Source organism: Amblyomma maculatum, chromosome 8 (genome assembly GCF_055883805.1).
Source record: "Amblyomma maculatum isolate TAMU_Amacu chromosome 8, ASM5588380v1, whole genome shotgun sequence".
NCBI lineage: Eukaryota > Metazoa > Arthropoda > Arachnida > Ixodida > Ixodidae > Amblyomma > Amblyomma maculatum.
Genome location: NC_139351.1, coordinates 39204283 through 39210816, shown reverse-complemented (window position 1 = coordinate 39210816; position 6534 = coordinate 39204283). Strand labels below are relative to the sequence as shown.

The following is a 6534-nucleotide window of genomic DNA, read 5'->3' as shown; positions in this document are numbered from 1 at the left end:
GGCATCAGCGGCTTTTGAAATTGATTGACAGGATAGAGAAAGCGCAGTATCTGTTGTTGTGACTGTAAGAAGGAAACGAAAATACACAGACCTGCTACTGGCTCTGTAGCTGAGCCACATCCGCTGTCTCGTACGGACTGAGAACAGGAAATAAAGACAAAGAAGAGGGAGAGGAAGACGCGCACCGCAACAGCCGTCGTCCACTACATAAATGGTGGAGGGTGCAATGACAACCTACAACAAATAAAAATTTGATTACAGATAGCTATCCCCCGCCGCAAGCGGCGTTGACCTAGCAGTCCCAGCCCGTAGGGCCAAGAACAGCCACCCTGCAGCGCGGGGTGGCTGATCCGCGGACACTTATACCGCGTAGGCCATAAAGGGAAGCAGGATAGTGGAAATGAAAGGAAAGAAGGAGATAGAGGTGCCGTGGTGGAGGGCTACGATCAAACTCCCTGTAATGGCTTTCGCATCCTCACACTTTAGTGGTCCAAAGGCCTTGCCGGGGTGGTGCAATGGTAATACGCCCGACTACTGTACCGGAGTGCCCGGTTTCGAACCCAACCTCGCAGTCTGCGTTGCTATGGAAGTTCGTGCGCTGTGCGACGTCAGCGCACGTTCAAGATCCCTAGGTGGTCGAAAGAACTCCGTAGCCCGTCACTATCGGCTCCTCTTTCTCTCTTTCACATTCCACTCCCACCTTCCTCCTTCCCTTACGGCGCGGTTGAGGTGTGTCCACAGAAAACAAGTGAGATAGTTACCGCGCCTTCCATTTTCTATTATCAAATCGGTTGATGATGATGATGATGATAGTGTTAGCTATTCCCTTTGTAACGGGTGGACACCAGATTGGTGATCGGTTTAGTGGTGCGAAGTGTCCTCTCGAATTTTTTATTATATGTCGCATTATCTGTGCACACCTGAACACCGCCGATGGGTCGCAGCAATTGCGGCGGGGGCTTGCCTGCCCCGCCGCAATTGCTGCGACCACGGTGCCTGCCACCGAATTTTTATATTTTGTAGGCCGTCATTGCACCCGCCACCGCTTCGGTGGTGTACGACGGCTTTTGTTGCGGCGCTCGTCTTTCTCTCCCTGCCCCGCCGGGGTGGTGCCGTGGTAAGACGCCCGACTACTGTGCCGGAGTACACGGGTTCGAGCCCGACCTCGGCGGCTGCGTTTCGATGGAGGCGAAACGAAGAGGCGTCCGTGTGCTGTGCGATGTCAATGCACGTGAAGATCGCCAGGTGGTCGAAATTACTCCGTAGCTCTCCAATACGACTCCTCCTTCTCTCTTGCCACTTTCACTCCCACCTTCCCCTTACCTTACGGCGCGGTTGAGGTGTCCACAAAAAAGTGAGACAGTTACCGCGCCTTTCCCTTCCTATAAATCAATCAAATAAATCGATCAATCCCTCTCTCCCTTTCGTTTCTTCTCTATTTTCTCTTTTGTCGGTGCACGGGGCCCAAAATAATTACCGTAGTTTTGCTTGGTTGTAAGCTCTGAGAAACTGGCACAGTGGTTAAGTTTCGATTGAGGCAAAACAGACGGGCGTTCGTACTCAGTGCGATGTCGGTTCACAAAACGATCACCAGGTGGACGAAATTACTCCGAAAGCCACCACTGCGGCACAACTTTTTCACCTTCCACTTTCACTCAAATCTTCCTCACTTCCCTTCGGCGCTCTGTTGTGGCTGTAGGAAGAAGGAAAAGAAAATGCACGGGCCTGCTACTGTCTCTGTAGCTGAGCCACCTCCGCTGCCTGATTAGAAAAAAAAACTGATTTATTTATAGGAAGGGAAAGGCGCGGTAACTGTCTCACTTGTTTTCTGTGGACACCTTAACCGCGCCGTAAGGGAAGGAAGGAAGCTGGGAGTGAAAGTGGAAAGAGAGAAAGAGGAGCCGTAGTGGAGGGCTACGGAGATGTATCGACCACCTGGGGATCTTTAACGGTCAGAGCTTACGACCAAGCTAAACTACGGTAATTATTTTGGGCCTCATAATTGGTTTAAGATTAAAAGTATTGTGCAGCTGCACCTTTCCAATCTTGAGGTTAAGAGGGCTCACCAGCTGCAAGGCAACTCAGATTTGAACTTTTTTTTGTCGATAGATGGCAGCACTTAAGCACCACAAAAGGGAGGAAAGTTCTATTCCCCGTCCAGGTGTGTAAATTACACCGTGACACGAAAGTGTTACTTTTTCCGCGTACAAAAAGTAGAGCCGAGAACTTTCAGTTGATATGCGGCCAAACCTGGGGGACCGGAGTGGGGGCCAGAGAATGGTCCTTTTCTCCAGTAGCGCACCATTGTAGCGTTTTCCAGTTTGTGTCGCCTATGCCCCCTCCCATCTTTTATGCGAAGGAAGAGAAGGAAGATGAGGAGGAAAGGCAGGGAGGTTAACTCGTAAAAGAAACCGGTTTACTACTCTTTACAGTGGTAGGGTGAGGATTCTTTGCAGGCAGTACTAAGCAGGGCTGGTTTCGACTAGGGAGAGAGAAAGGTGTGAATCATCTTTTGACAGAGTTGAAAACGCGTGAAGGGAACCTTCCCCCACATTAGCCTTTGGTTACTGGAAAACAATCCATTGTGTTGGGGACCCTAGTATTCAGCCCCCAGATAAAAGGAAAGAAAGGAACTCCTAGTGCACAAAATCTTTTCTGCTTTCCTTTCCAGCATTGCCTCGGTTACATAGCCACAGAGGGGTGTCCGCGAGTGTATGACCGTTTAGTTTGCCTAGTTGCCTGCCAGCGTTCACGTCGCCGAACACATATATCTTCCGCTCCTTCGTACCAACAAGACTTGTGTTTCGTTCAATCCTTGATCGTAATCTTATGACAGTTTTTCGCGCAACGCTGCGCCCGACTTGTGATTTCAGTCTAGTGAACAATGAATTAGTATTAAGTGACTTGAATACCAGAAGGCAACGAGGCAGTGAAAATGCCAGCAAAGAATTTCAGGTACGGGAAGCGTAAGCGGGTTGGTGCACTGATTGCGAACACCAGAAAGAGGCAAGCTCTGGATAATGACCCACCTACGAGCTAAACGCACTATTCTCGCTGTGGCAGCTACCTTTCCCACCCTGCTGAAGAGCCTTCGTCACCAGAAGCCATCAAGCACAGCCCCAGGCCGGCAGACGTTGAAGCTTTCATCAAAGATGTAGAGCTGTCAGGAAATACCCGGTCATCTTCAGTAATGAGCGCAACAGGGTCGTCCGACGAAGATGTTGCTAATGGATGTTCGGCACCCACTGCAGAAGAGGACGTCAGCGCGAATGCTAGTATACAAGGGCGACGCATTGTTAACCTTCAGCACCTGTTGACCAGCTTGCAAAAGACCGCCGTCCATGTTCCCTTCAACTGCACTTTGGCGGATATGGACTGTGTGTCTGAAAGAAAGCAAGGTCTTCGAAGTAAGCTGATTCTTGTATGCAGGATGTGCCGAAGAAAGGATGTCATTCACACCGACCGGGCACCTGACGCGCAAGCTTCCAGCGGCTGCGGCGACATAAACACGGCAGCAGTGTGTGGAATAGTGTCAATCGGCTGCGGTTTCTCAAACCTCAACGAACTGTTGGCGTCCATGAACATCCCAGGAATGTCATCGGACACTTACACAGAAATAGAAGACGACGTTGGACAAATTATCAATCAAGCCGCCTGGGACGAAATGAAAAAAGCGGGCGCGGAAGAGCCAAGGCTGGCAAGATAATTTGGAGACATTGACAGTGATGGTATACCCACGATAGCAGTCATCGCAGATGGAGCGTGGTCAAAAAGATCCTACAAGAACAAATATGACGCTTCGTCAGGAGTGGTGAGTGCACAAATTTATTGAATTACGATAATAACAAAAAGCGCTCCATTTTATACATGGAAATGTTTTATACTTAGTGTAAAAAGATGCTTGACCTTTTTCCACTGCCCCATTGTTTTGATCACTGCCCACACCTCCATAACCTAGCACTAAAACTGGTTTCGCTTGCATCGTCTAGTGTCAACGAAGAGGGCAAGTGTGCGATGGTTAGAATTGTGAATACAAAAGTGCTGCCAGCGATGTTATGTGTGCTTGAGTATACGTGTGTATACGTGCAAACACACGGACCTGAATGATTATATTACTTTCCCTTTGTTTACAAATAATCACATTACAATTAGGAAAAAGAATGTTGAACATCTATGACAACAGGGATAGGTACCACTGGGATCGAAAAGGTCATTAAAAAGTAACACTTGAGTCGCAACTTGCATGATAAGCTGAAATACCTATCTGTTCTAGCAATACGCACTGCAATCAGCAGGGCAGCTTTGTGACTAATATTGGTGTTACTCTTTCAGGCTGCTATCGTTGGTCACAGAACTGGAAAAGTCCTGTACCTTGGCGTGAAAAACAAGGTGTGCGCAATGTGTGCTCGTACTCCACAAGGTGCCACCCCGAAACAGCATCAGTGCCACAAGAACTGGCACGGAAGCTCAACCAGCATGGAGCAAGCTATTGTGGTTGAAGGCATCAAGAAAAGCGTTGAACTGCATGGCATCAAGTATACAAAACTTATTGCTGATGGTGATTCGAGCACTTACCGCTCTATCATAGCAGCAGCACCATATGGAAACCAGCGGGTTGAAAAAATTGAGTGCAGGAACCACATACTTCGCAACTATGCTTCAAAGATAAGAGAGATTGCACAGAAGAAGCGGTTGGAAAAGCTTCCCCCGAAGGTAAAAAACTCTGTTCTCCAAGCAGCTGTGCGCCTGCGGCATGGTGTTGCAACAGCAATAAAAGTTAGAGGCTCTGTAGATGCATCGTTTTCTGAAAAAGTAGAGCGCCTTGTTAAGGATATAAAGAACGGCCCAAATCATGCGTTTGGAGACCACGCCAACTGCGCTGGCTACTTCTGTTCCAGGGGCAAAGCGGGAGAAGAAAATATATTTCCTGAAATACTTCAAAAAGGCATATTTGAAGAAATTTGTGTGGCCATGAGCAGAGTGGTTGCAAACGCTGCGAGCCTGATAATGGACGTCGACAATAATGCTGCCGAGCATTATAACTCCGTTGTGGCAAAATTTGCTGGCGGAAAGCGGATTAATTATTCCACGAAAGGATCGTACAAGACAAGGTGTCTTGCTGCGTCTTTATCGGTGAACTGCCGAGAAAACATACCGCGAAAAAATAGCGCGCAGGATTTCCGGAGGGCAGCTTGGAAGATGTACAGCATCATGTGTGAAGGCATCAGTTTCCAAGAGGAATTCAAGGCGAAAGCTACCGAAAAAGAAGCTGTCAACCACGCCACGCTGCCAGCGCAGAGATAAAGAGCTACATCGTGGTGCCGATGCTGACTACGGCCTACCAGACATGGAGCACGATGCTTTTGCAACTGCTTGGGACAACTTCCTGAAATCGCTTTTGCTCTCGGCAAACAACATCGCAGCAGCGAGCAACGTCAAAGCAAAGTGGATCCACTCTATGGAAGCAGGAAAGGCGAAAGAGATTGACAGCATCACTGTTTGGCGCTGTGTGTAAAATGAAAGCAACGACGGGATGTGGGCGGACAGTTGGCGATACCCTGTACAAAGAAATCACATCTGAAGCCATAAGGTACGGAAAGGACCCCGAGTGCTTAGCACTAAAGCGAATCGAGAAGGAATGCAACTTTGTGGTAAAAGAGTGCGGCCTGTTTGTTGACCAGGAAAACCCCTTTCTTGGCGCTTCCCGTGACGGACTCATTGGGGAGGACATCCTCGTCGAAGTCAAGTGTCCGTACTGAGCGAGGGAAATTACTCCACTAGAAAGAGTTCGCGCCAAAAAAAATAACCTGCTGTGTCGAAAACAAGGACGGAAGATTGCAGCTGAAGACGAACAGCAATTATTGGTACCAAGTACAAGGCCAGCTCAATATTGGTCGCCGTCAGAAGTGCTTGTTTGTAATCTGGACCAAAAATGGCATGAGTATTGAGGTGATTTCCAGCCATGAATCGTTTTGGGAGGACGAATGTTGCCACGTCTCAAAAAATTTTATATGCACTGTTTGCTGCCAGAACTCGTGGACCCAAGAAGAAGCCGTGGCCTTCCAATTCGCGAACCTCATTACATTGTCGAAGCACAGATGACTCGCTCACTCAAGCGACCTTTGAATGCAAAAACTAAAAATGAAGACAGCCGAGAAATCGTCTAGGACACCCTTCCTGACTACAGAGCATCTTTCCCCTTTCCTTTTGTCACTGTCACGATCATGTATTGGAACAGGTTTCTTGCTACTGGTTTATTTTGTTCAAATAAAAAAATGCAATCTAAACAGAAGGAAAGAGGGGTGGTGGCCAAGCCACCCGCGTATGATCTTTTGTACGCAAAAAACGGGGCAGCAACCCTAAAAGGAAATCTTCCAACCAATTCCGACTTGTTTGCAAGTTGAAATTCCTTAGCTCAAATGATTTCCAAGGAAGGCTTAGTAGGCGCCCTACTTCGAGTTGCATTTTTTTTTTGTCGCTGTGTATTTTGCAGCGTGGTGCAGGAGGTCCTGCTAGCTGCGGCGCATACCGAGC

At 48.3% G+C, this 6534-nt stretch overlaps 1 pseudogene; it reads left to right on the top strand.

Moving 5' to 3' along the window:
• Window positions 1–4971: 4971 nt before the first annotated feature.
• Window positions 4972–6249, top strand: LOC146181024 (uncharacterized; annotated as a pseudogene).
• Window positions 6250–6534: the final 285 nt, after the last annotated feature.